We start from the raw sequence: 13,544 nt of genomic DNA, 5'->3' as shown, positions 1-13,544 counted from the left end.
TAGATAGAATGGTCATTTTTATAATATTGGCTCAATTTACCCATGAATAATTAAATATTTTCCCAGTTGTTTAGATCTGTCTTTATTTGTGTGAAAAGTGTTTTGTAATTGTGTTCATATAATTTCTAGGTTTGTCTTGACAAGTAAACTCTCAAATATTTTATATTATCTATAGTTAGTTAAAATGGAATTTCCAGGTAGTTTGAAAAAAATATTGGAGTAGAACCAAGCAAGATGTGATTCAAAAAAGCAAAATCATATAGGAAAAGTTTAAAAAGAGTAATTATATTTAGGAATAAAATGTAGAGAAATTAGATGAGGGAGGAAAACTGGTAGTTCTGGAACTTTAATCTCATCAGGAATGGGTTAAAGGGAGAATAATACACATGTATCTAGAAGGGTATAAAAGTCTTCTAAATTTATAAAGAAATAAAAGAGAAAGGGAAGGTAGCCGGTAGAAGCAAAGCAGAGGTTAACAAAGATAGGAAATGAGATACACACAAACATAATAATAATGATCAGAAGTAGAATTTATTAGGAAAAAAAGCAGTGATAGTAATTATTGATCTCAGACAAAGTTGAAGCTAAAATAGATTTATTGAAAAGAGAAAAACAGGGAAACTACAGTATATGTCAGTCATACTAATCAACATTGTTTTAGACTATTTAAAATAAGGAGACAATATAAGTGTAGAATATTGCTATGATGTAGGAAATGATGAATTGGTGGATTTAGAAAACTATGGAAAGACTTAGACTTATGAAGGATGATGTTATCCATCTTCAGAGAAACAGAGGACAAACATGGTATAGCCATATATAGATGTATATGAGTGTACATGTGTATAATTATTGATATCAATGTGTGTATATATATATATATATATATATATATATATATATATATATATATATATATATATATATATATATATATATATATATATATATATATGTGTGTGTGTGTGTGTGTGTGTGTGTGTATGTGTGTGCATCCACACCTAATTGTAGTTTTCTTGAAGAAGTGGGAGAGGAGGAAAGGGGGAAAAAGAATAAAGTAAAAAGTGCACAGCAAAGAACAACAATAAAAAGAAACTTACAAGGAAGCAAAGAAAAAGTGAATAGTTCTGAGCATAATGTGTAATATTTTTATATAGGCTTCCTAGAAACGGAAATTCATTGTTTCTTATTTTGAATCCTCTTTTATGTGCTGCTGAGCACATGACAATTTTTTCCCTTTTTCTATTTTGTATTTCAGTTTTAAATAAATACATTGAATTTTTCTATTTTTTTCCTGCTGATGACATATCCAGAAACTATGTTAAAGTTAATTGTTCCAACTTAGTTTTTTAAGTCTATTTTCTAGTGTATGCCATCATATTGCTTGCAAAGGGTAATACTTTTACTTTCTTGTTGCCTATTTTTATGCCTTCAATTTCTTTTTCTCATCTTATTGCTATAGTTAGCATTTCTAGTACAATATTGCTTAAGAATGGTGATAATGGACAACATTTCTTTACCCCTGACCTTATTAAGAAAGCTTCTAGTTTATCCCCATTACAGATAATGCTTGCTTTTGGTTTTAAAGAGATAGTGCTTATCATTTTAAGAAAAAGCTCCATTTATTCCTATACTTTTTAATAGTTTTAATAGGAATGAGTATTGTATTTTATTAAAAAAATTTTTTTTCTGTATCTATTGAAAAAATAATTTTTTTTTGGTTATTGATATGATCATTTGTGCTTGTGGGTTTCCTAATACTGAACCAGACTTCTATTTCCCATATGCCAGGTCATAGTGTATGATACATAGTGTATGTATATAGCCATATATTGCTATAATCTTCTTGCTTGTATTGAATTTAAATTTTTCCCCTCATCAATATTCATTAGAGAAATTGATCTATATATAGTTCTTTTTGTTTTTGCTCTCCCTGGTTTAAGCATCAAAACCATAGAAGAAATTTGGTAAAACTCCTTTTTTAGCTATTTTTTTTCAAGTAATTTATATAGTAGTAGAATTAGTTGTTTAAATGTTTGGTAGAATTAACTTTTTAACATATTTTTGTGAATTTTTTTCTTAGGGAGCTTATTTATGGCTTGTTCAATTGTTTTTTTCTAAAATAAAGTTAAAACTGTTTGGACATGTATCCATATATTATATTTAACTTATACTTTTAACATATTTAACATGTATTGGTCAACCTGCCATCTGGGGGAAGGGGTATGGGGAAGGAGGGGAAAAGTGGGAACAAAAGGTTTTGCAATTGTCAATGCTGAAAAATTACCCATGCATATATCTTGTAAATAATTAGCTATAATAAAAAAATAAAATAAAATGAAGTTAAAAGATTCTGTTTCCTCTTCTGTTAATCATTTCATTTAAATTGTCAACTTTATTAACATATGATTGGCCAAAATAGTTAATGGCTTTATTTTCATTTTCATTTGGTGGTGTATTCACTCTTCTCATTTTTGGTACTGGTAATTTGATTTTCTTCTTTCTTTTTAAAAATAAAATTAATCAATAATTCATGTATTTGTGCTTTCTTTATTTCACAAAACAGCTCTTAGTTTTATTAATTAATTCAATGGATTTTTTTATTTTCAATTTTATTAATCTCTTAATTGGTTTTCAGAATTTCTATTTTGATGTTTGAGAAGTTAAAATCTGTCCTTTCTCCTGTTTTTTATTTTAATTGAATGTTCAACTCATTATCTGCTCTTTCTTGTTTTCTTTTTTCTTTTTTCCTTTTCTTGTTTTTTTTTTTTTATTAACATAAGTTTTAGAGATATAAATTTTCCTTTAAGTGCTACTTTGACTGCATCCCACAAATTTTGGTATCTTGTCTCATTATAACTATTGTCTTTAATGAAATTGCTATTCTTGTGACTTATTCTTTGAGTCTTTCATTCTTTAGAATTAGATTATTTGGTTTCCAATTAATTTTTAATCTATGCTTCCAACTAGCGATTGTAATTTTATAGGATTATGGTCTGAAAAACATGCATTTGATATTTCTGCTTTTCTGCAGTTGTTGGTAAAGTTTTTAATGCCTTAATTTTTGTGATATATGCTAAGAAGAAAAGCATAGTCTTTTTTATATCCATTCCATATTCTCTCCAATTATCTAACAGATTTAATTTCCCCAAAATTCTGATCATCTCTTTAAGTTTTTTCTTATTAACTTTATGGTTGTATTTATCTAGTTCTGAGATGGGAAAGTTGAGGTACCTTTCTAGTACAATGTTACTATTTCCTCTTGTTACTAATTTAACTTTTCTTTAAGAATTTGGATGCTCTAGCACTTTCAAGTTTGTAAAGAGCTTTATGAATATTATCATGTGATTGTGAAAGGAAGGAAGGTAGGAAGGAAGAAAGGAAGGAAGGAAGAAAGGAAGAAAGGAAGGAAGAAAGGAAAGAAAGAAAGAAGGAAGGAAGAAACATGGATAAAGAATAATTGTCCAGACTCTTAGATAAGTGGTTGCAAATTACAGGAAAAAGAGGGGACAAAAGCAAGCAAAACTTTAAAAAGAGGAGTTCAACCATATACCAAGATAAGATCAAAATGGGTCCATGATTTAGGCATAAAGAATGAGATCATAAATAGATTAGAGGAACAGAGAATAGTCTACCTCTCAGACCTGTGGAGGAGGAAGGAATTTATGACCAGAGGAGAACTAGAGATCATTATCAATCACAAAATAGAAGATTTTGATTACATCAAACTAAAAAGTTTCTGTACAAACAAAACTAATGCAAACAAGATTAGAAGGGAAGTAACAAATTGGAAAAATATTTTTACAGTTAAAGGTTCTGATAAAGGCCTCATTTCCAAAATATATAGAGAACTGACCCTAATTTATAAGAAATCAAACCATTCTCAATTGATAAATGGTCAAAGGATATGAACAGACAATTCTCAGATGATGAAATTGAAATTATATCCACTCATATGAAAGTGTTCCAAATCACTACTGATTAGAGAAATGCAAATTAAGACAACTCTGAGATACCACTACACACCTGTCAGATTGGCTAAGATGACAGGAACAAATAATGATGAATGTTGGAGGGGATGTGGGAAAACTGGGACACTAATACATTGTTGGTGGAGCTGTGAAAGAATCCGGCCATTCTGGAGAGCAATTTGGAACTATGCCCAAAAAGTTATCAAACTGTGCATACCCTTTGACCCAGCATTGCTGCTATTGGGCTTACATCCCAAAGAAATACTAATTTGGTGTAATCAAAATGTTCTATTTTGTGATCAATAATGGTCTCTAGTTCTCCCTTGGACACAAACTCCTTCCTCCTCCACAAGTCTGAGAGGTAAACCATCTCATGTTCCTCCAATTTATTTATGATTTCGTTCTTTATGCCTAAATCTTGGACCCATTTTGATCTAATCTTAATATGTGGTGTTAAATGTGGGTCCATGCCTAGTTTCTACCATACTAATTTCCAGTTTTCTCAGCAGTTTTTGTCAAATAATGAATTCTTATTCCAAAATTTGGGATCTTTGGGTTTGTCAAAGATTAGATTGCTATTTTTATTCACTATCTTGCCCTGTGAACCTAACCTATGCCACTGATCAACTAGTCTATTTCTTAGCCAATACCAAATGGTTTTGGTGACTGTTGCTTTATAATATAGCTTTAAATCAGGTACACTTAGACCACCTTCCTCTGACTTTTTTTTCATTAGTTCCCTTGCAATTCTCGACCTTTTATTCTTCCATATGAATTTTGTTGTTATTTTTTCTAGGTCATTAAAATAGTTTCTTGGGAGTCTGATTGGTATAGGACTAAATAAATAGATTAGTTTGGGGAGTATTGCCATCTTTATTATATTCGCTCGGCCTATCCAAGAACACTGAATGTCTTTCCAATTATTTAAATCTGACTTTATTTTTGTGGCAAGTGTTTTGTAATTTTGCTCATATAATTCCTGACTCTCCTTTGGTAGATATATTCCAAATATTTTATACTATCGGCTGTTATTTTGAATGGAATTTCTCTTTGTATCTCTTGCTGTTGGATTGTGTTGGTAATGCATAAAAATCCTGAGGATTTATGTGGATTTATTTTGTATCCTGCGACTTTGCTAAAATTCTGAATTATTTCTAACAGCAGGATGATTTCAAAGAGGCCTAGAGAGACTTATATGAACTGATGTCAACTGAAATGAGCAGAACCAGGAGATCATTGTACATGGCAATAACAGGATTATATAATGATCAATTCTGATGGACAGGGTTCTTTTCAACAATGAGATGATTCAGACCAGTTCCAATGTTCTTGTGATGAAGAGAGCCATCAGCCTCTCTTTTGACTGTGGGAAGTGAGTATGAATCATTTTTATTGTTGTTGTTTGCTTGTATTTTGTTTTCTTTCTCATTTTTTTCCTTTTTAATCTAATTTTTCTTGTACAGCATAATAATTGTGGAAATAAGTATAGAAGAATTGTGCATGTTTAACATATATTAGATTACTTGCCCTGTAGGGGAGAAGGTAGAAAAAAGGGAGGGGAAAATTTTGGAACACAAAGTTTTGCAAGAGTGAATATTGAAAATTATCCATGAATATGTTTTGAAAATAAAAAGTTTTAATAAAAAAAGAATCTGGATGCTCTACCATTTGATGCATATATATTTAGTATTAAAATGATTTCATTGTCTACCATACCTTTTAGCAAAATGTAGTTTTCCTGATTATCTTTTAATTAGGTCTATTTTTGCTCTTCCTTTGAGTTAGATCATGATTACTATACTTATTTTTTTTTCATATTAGTCAAAATGCAATAGATTCTGCTTCAGCCCCTTACTTTAACTCTTTTGTCTTTCTTTTTCAGATGTGTTTCTTCTAAACAACATATTGCTGGATTCTGGTTTCAAATATATTCTGCTATCCACTTTTGGCTTTTTTTCCCTTTTTTAAAAAATGGTATTTTATTTTTCTTAATGCATACAAAGGTAGTTTTCAACATTCTCCTTTTGAAAACCATGTACTCCAAATTTTTCTTCCTCTCCTCCCCTTTTTCCCTTCCTAAGACAAATAAGCAATCTGGTATAGATTAAATGTTTTGTTTTTATTTTTGTTTTTGTTTTTTTTTCTGAGGCTGGGGTTAAGTGACTTGCCCAGGGTCACACAGCTAGGAAATGTTAAGTGTCTGAGATCAGATTTGAATTCGGGTCCTCCTGAATTCAAGGCTGATGCTCTATCCACTGCACCACCTAGCTGCCCTCTAGTATAGGTTAAATGTGCACAATTCTTTTAAATTTATATATTTATCATGTTGAGCAAAAAAAAATCATATCAAAAGGGAAAAAATAGAAAATAAACAAGCAAACAACAATAAAAACATGGAAATACTATATTTTGATCCATAGACAATCTTCATAGTTCTCTCTCTGGATGTGGTTGGCCCTTTTCACCATAAGTCTATTGGAATTGCCACATTGTTGAAAAAAGTCAAGTCCATCAAAGTTGATCACATAATATTGTTATTGTGTACAATTTTCTCTTGGTTCTGCACACTTCACTTAGCATCAGTTCATGTAACTCTTTCCAGGCTTTTCTGAAATCAGTTTGCTCATTATTTATTATAGAACAATAATGTTCCATTACATTCATATATCATAACTTCTTTAGCCATCCCTCAACTGAGGAGCATCTACTCAATTTCTAGTTCCTTGGCACTACAAAAATGGCAGCTACAAACATGTTTTGCACATGTGGGCCCTCTTTTCTTTTTTATGATCTTTTTGGGATCCAGACCCAGTAGAAACATTGCTGGATCAAAGAGTATGCACAGTTTGAAAACCCGTTGGGAATAGTTCCAGATTGCTCTCCAGAATGGTTGGATCATTTCACAACTCCACCAACAATGCATTGGTGTCCCAGTTTTCCAACATTTATCAGTATCCATTTCCATTTCATGGGTGAGTTCATCCCATTAACATTTACAGTTATGATTACTAACTGTATTTCCCTGCATTTGATTTTCTTCAGTTTATCTTTTTTTCTTTTTATCTTGTCCCTCCTCAAAAGTTTGTTTTCCTTCTGACCACTGCCTCCCTTAATCCAGCTCTCTTTTTCTCTTATCCCTTTCCCCTCCTACTTCCTTCTTGGATAAAATAGATTTCTATATAAATTGAAAACTGAATATGTACATATATACTTTCCTCTGTGAACCAATTCAAATGTGAGATTCAAGCATTCCCTCCTGATTTTTCCCTCTACTGTAAAGCTCTTTCTTCTGCAACATTTTTATGTGAGATAATTTCCCCTCATGTTTTTCTCCTTTTCCCTTTTTCCCAGTGCTCACTTCTTCAATTTTTTAAAGATCATTCCAATATAATTGACCCATACCTGTGCTCTCTATATAGACATCTTTTAACAGCCATAATAATGATAAAGTTCTCAGGAATTATATGTATGATCTTCCCATATAGAAACAGAAACAGTTTAACCTTATTAAGATCAGTTGGGGAATGGCTAAATAAGTTATGGCATATGAATGTGATTGAATATTATTATTCTATAAGAAATGATCATTATGCTGATTTCAGAAAAGCCTGGAAAGACTTATATGAACTCATGCTGAGTGAAATGAACAGAATCTAGAGAACATTTTACACAACAACAAGATTATGTGATGATCAACTGTGATGGACTTGGTTCTTCTCAACAATGAGGTGATTCAAGGCAATTCCAATAGGCTTGGGATGGAAAGAGTCATCTACATCCAGTAAAATGAAAAACTTATTAGCTGTATGACCCTAGGCAAATTACTATATACCTTAATCCACTGGAGAAGGTAATGGGTTCTTTGGTCTTTTTGTATGCAACGTGCCAAGATGGAATACTAACATGTGTTTAAACAATATCTAATTTGCTTGCTGTCTCAGGAAGGAATGGAAGGAGAGAATTTGGAATTCAAATAAAAAAATAAATGTAATTTACATGTAATTTGGAAAAATAAAACATAGGTTGCCAGAAAACAACAACAACAGAGGTTGGGAAAGAAAAAAAATAGTACAAAAGGGAGAAACCACAAGAAAAAAGAAAAAAAAAATAGAACAAAACAAAAAAGTGAAAATATTATGCTTTTATCCACATTCAGTCACCATAGTTCTCTCTCTGGATTTGTATGGCTCTTTCCATTCCAAGTCTATTGGAATTGCCTTGGGTCACTGTAATGCTGAAAAGAGCTAAGTTTATCATAGTTGATCATCACATAATCTTGTTACTGTGTACAATGCTCTGCTTCTGCTCACTTACATAAATCTTTTTGGGCTTTTCTAAAATCAGCTTGCTCATCATTTCTTATAGAACAATAGTATTCCATTCCATTCCCCAACTGACAGGCATCCACTCATTTTTCAATTCCTTGCCAGTGCAAAAAGAACAGTTACAAACATTTCCCTTCTTTTGTGATCTCTTTAGGATACAAACCTGGTAGTGACATTGCCTTTTGATCCAGCACTTTGTTTTGTTTTGTTTTTTTTTCTTCTGATTTATCTTCAGAAGATAACTAATATGGAAATATGTTTAAAATGATTGTACATGTATAATCTATGTCAGATTGCTTGCTGTCTTGGGGGGAGAAGGAGAAAAGAGGGAGAGGAAAAAATTAGAATTGAAAATATTACAAAAATGATTATTAAAAACTTTACATATAATTGGAAAAAATAAAATACTATTGAATTCAGAAGGGTGGGGAAGGATATGTACCATTTTACAGGTATAATATGCTAACTCTGTGTTGTTTTAATTTGCATTTCTCTAATCACCAGTATCTGGAGCATTTTTTCATATAACTACAGAGAGTTTTAATTTCTTCATTTGAAAATTGTCAACTCAAACACCACCTTATTCAGGCCTTCCCTTTTAGTCTTCCTGGTTACTTGACCTTACTCTCTAAGTCTATTTTCCTTCTCTTCTGTTTATTAACATGTGGTATCCCCCATTAGTATACAAGCTTCTCAAGGGCTGGATCCATTTCTGTAACTTTGTTGTTCTTTATGTCATAGCACTTAGCCCAGTGCCTGGCACATAATAAAAACTTAATCATTGATGGGCTTCAAAAAACCTTATTCAATTTAGTTGGGCAGACAAATGAAATAATCAGAAAATAATTAAGTATTGCAAGTCCAAAGGGAATTAAAAGTGAGAGTTCAGTGCAGGCTGAAGGAGACTTTAATTCAGCAAATACATGAAGGGCTTCATGGAGAAGATAAATAGGATTTAGATAGAGGCAAGGATAGCAGTGTGTGTGTGTGTGTGTGTGTGTGTGTGTGTGTGTGTGTGTGTTGGGGGTTGGGAGGGATGTGCCTAGAGATGAGGTGGGGAGAAATAAAGTTGGAAAGCAAGATTAGATAGGGATGAGATATGTGTACCTTCTTGGAGTGGGGAGCCCCAGAACTGACTGTTCTGGATGGGAAAGGAACCCCAAAGAGAGCCAGGATAATGATAATGATGTGTTCCTGCCAGGATGCACCCCTACCTACTTCCTTGATGGACTAAGAACTTCTTCAATGTGGAGGCTCCTTCCATTGGTTAGGATCTTGACCCCTGCATCCCCTTTTCTTCCTTCTCCCATCTTCTATTAACCATTTACATAATCCCTGTGGCTCATTTGTTCCAATTTGTGCAGTTACAGAGGTGACTTGGACATGGTTCCTTGCTCCAGTAGCAGACACAGAAATGACAGAGACAAAAATTGCTTGCTTTCCAGGGTCTTCTTGTCCTTGGTTCCTTGTGCTTGTTGTCCTAATCACTTATTAGGCTTCTCGTTAAGGGTTTTGTCTTGACTTCTGACATCTGCTTAAATGAAACTCAGGTGTTAAATAAACCCTTGTCTTGTTTCTATCCATGACTGCCTTGCCCAGGTTCTTGTCTCTGTGCTTCATGAAATCTGACTGTTCCCCTGTCTTCCCAGCTTTTGGATCAGGAATGTCGAGGTTTGAGTCTAATCTTTCTTAGTTTTAGCTCCAATCTCATTTAGGCTCCTCAAGCCCTAGTCTTTTCTCCTGTCCCTATCATAAACTACCTTGATTGTAACAGTCAAAGACCATGGGGCACTTGGTGCCCTAATCGCCTAGTCATAGGATCTGTTTAAAGCCCTGCAGTTTATCCCCTCCTCTGAGAACCCCATAGAGACTAGTGTTCTAGGCCTATTTAGGGGATTTAAATCTAATCTTAGATGGGTTGGGATAGCCTTGAGGGCAAAAAAAAAAGAATACTCTGATTTTTCCAGAGTACAAATAAACTGGGGCAGCATGAAATCATTCCAAGTTCTCCCGGGAAACTCAGACCAGGGATTATTTTTTGCTAGTCCAAATGTTCCATTTCACCCTGATTTAAAGCCAGGCTTCTGGAGCTGAGATAGAGGTAGACCAGGATTACAAAAGGAAGAATGGCAATGGGGTGAGGCCATATTGCTTCCATAGCACTTGCCTAGTAGTGGCCAATAAGCCAATAATTACCTTTCCATAGATCTTTGTTTTATCTAAGATGGTCATAGGAAACCTTGGTCCCTAAAAGACTATGTTTTCTATGTATTATGACTTGGCTCAAATTCCACCTTAAATGAATAGAGTAGAGTCTTAGCCAAGGTTCCACATTAGAGCTGCAGCCTTAGGCTCTCTGAGGAAGGTCCTAACATCCCCCATCCAATTTAGTTTTTTAACTACCAATCAATCAGGGCCTAAAGTGGGGAAAAAGCCAGAAAAATTGGCACCCTCAATTCAGATGAGAGTAGGGCATTCTTATACCCAATACTCCATCTCCCACCTCCATGCCTTTACATTGACCATCCTCCATGCCTCAAATGCTCTCTCTCCTCATCTCAACCTCTTGATATCTTTGGCTTCTTTCATGAGTTAGCTCAGGGGCAGCCCTGAGATCAGGAGGACCTGAGCTCATATCTGATTTCAGACACTTAACACTTCCTAGCTGTGTGACCCTGGGCCAGTCACTTAACCCCAATTGCCTCAAAGAGAAGAAAAAGAGTTAATCTATAAGAAACTATCAGCAGGATGATTTCAGAAAGGCCTGGATAGACTTACAGGAACTGCTTCTGAGTGAAATGAGCAGAACCAGGAGATCATTGTACATGGCAACAAGATTATATGACGATCAATTCTGATGGATGTGACTCTTTCCAACAATGAGATGATTGTGGCCAGTTTCAACGATCTCGTGATGAACAGAGCCATCCAAACCCAGAGAGAGGACTGTGGTAAATGAATGTGGATCACAACATAACATTCTCACTCTTTTTGTTGTTGTTCATTTGCATTTTGTTTTCTTATTCATTTTCTTTCTTTTTTGATCTGATCTTTCTTGTGTAGCAAGACAATTGTACAAGTATGTTTACATATATTGGATTTAACATATATTTTAACATGTATAACATATATTGGATTACTTGCAATCTAGGGAAGGGAAGAAGAAGGGGAAAATTTGGAATACAAGGCTATGCAAGGATCAATATTGAAAAATTATCCATTCATGTTTTGAAAATAAAACCTTTAATAATAACAAAAAGGTAAAGGAAAATATTAATTAATTTTTAAAAAGAGTTAGCTCAAACCCCACTTTATTCTGGTCTTCCTTCTCATTTCCTGGAGCCACTTGATCTTACTAAAGCTGAGGTATTAAAGGGTATTCCCAGGTTCCTGCAGGCAGTCTGAGATAGTATCTGAACTCAGATCTTCCTGTTTCAAAGCCCAGCATTCCATTCACTGGGCCAACTCATTATTTGCTTTCTATGCCCCTTAAATTTGTCATTCTGAGGCAAAGTCCCAGTTACTTTTATCCTTCTTATGACTGACATGGAGGTACCAGTTAGATGCCAGAGAGAGGGGAAAGACTGCAGAGTTCCCTTGGCCTCCTCCCAAGGGCTTAATGGCCTGCCTAGTGAGAGACACATAGCAATACAGGGACACTGGGAAAGTTTCCTAGGAACGCTGAAAAGGCTCTTCTTCCCAAATCCCAAAAGCCTGACTTGGACTGAATGGTTTTCCAAAGACTCCTAAAATAGCAATAACCCCATAAAAGCAGGCAGTTTCTACCTTGCAGGAAGGATGAGTTTCCTTTTTTCCTTTCCAAAATGCCCCACTTCAAGCTGTCCCTCCCCAGCCACAAAGGTGAAGCAGTGGCTTAGCTTTGCTAACTCAGCATTCTCTTCTGCTGGGGCAATTACACCTCTTAGCCCCTGTCCAGAGTGCTGACAAGAATCTCCTCCTCCGACCCTATCCTTCCTCCTTCTGAGCAAAATGAAGACAACCCTAACTAATTCCTACCTAGTATTCTGGTTTGTATTTCTTTCTTTTTGTAAATTGAAATTTTTTATTTTCAAAACCTATATGAGAATAAGTTTTCAATATTAACCCTTGCAAAATTTTGTGTTCCAATTTTCTTCCCTTCTCCCATCCCCTCCCCAGATGGCAAGTAACCTAATATATGTTAAATATGGTAGAAATATATGTTAAATCCAATATAGGCATACATGTTTATACAATTATCTTGCTACACAAGAAAAATCAGATCAAAAAGTAAAAACGATGAGAAAGAAAATAAAATTCAAGCAACTGGTTTGTATTTCTTCTAGTCAATCAAATAAAATTCTGATATCTTTCACAGAACCCAATCCTCTATCTCAGACTCATCTTTTGACCCCACCTGTACGGGTTCAGATCATTCTTGCTACCAGGAAGAAAGGGAGGGAATAAAATAAGCATTTATTAAGTGCCTACTGTGTAGGAGGCCCAGTGGAAAGTATAAAAGTTTGAGTGAATTTCCCAGATCTACGGGGACCTTAGCTCTTCTGCCCCATGTTATCCAGTGATGGTATTGTACAAATACTGGAAAGTCATACGTAACACGAGGGGCGTATGATTGAGTCACGTCAGGAGGCTGGGTGCCCAGGACCGATCGGCTGCCCTGTCTCCCTGACTTTGATCTTGTTCCTGTGATCACCTGGATGTGTTCTGGTGGCCTGAATTCCCCTTTGCTGGTGCTCTCAGTCCAGCAAGCCTGGCATTTGCTGAATTTCTGATATATCTTCTAGGCACATACGGTGAGATTTCAAAGGCCAGCTGAAAGGGTAAACTCCTAAGGACAGAATGTATTGAGTTGTTCTTGGCAGACTCCCTCAGCAGCAGGAGCCAGAGACCCAGCGCTGCTGCAAGGATTTGGGATAACAATACAAACAGTTTAATGTCCCGGTTCCCTTACTGTCTGCATCTCTTGGTCTTGGGAATGGTGGGGGATGGTGAGCAATGCTTGAACACTAATTTTTTTGAAGCTTTCCCCTAATTTTGATGGTGAATTGTGGGTCTTTATCTGAAATATTTTCTATAGCAAGTCCATTAGGAACCAGTCATCCTTGAAAAGAGACACCCTGGGGTCTGAAAAGGAGAAGGCATTTTGGGACACAGAATAAGATGGTGCCTTCTCACAAAATGGCCATGGCCACAAGATGGCGGTGCTTCCTGTGAAGCTCAGATCTTGTGATTCCCAGGGAGACTCCCA

Source organism: Sminthopsis crassicaudata, chromosome 4, assembly GCF_048593235.1.
Source record: "Sminthopsis crassicaudata isolate SCR6 chromosome 4, ASM4859323v1, whole genome shotgun sequence".
Taxonomy (NCBI): Eukaryota; Metazoa; Chordata; class Mammalia; order Dasyuromorphia; family Dasyuridae; genus Sminthopsis; species Sminthopsis crassicaudata.
This window is presented reverse-complemented; position numbering follows the sequence as displayed.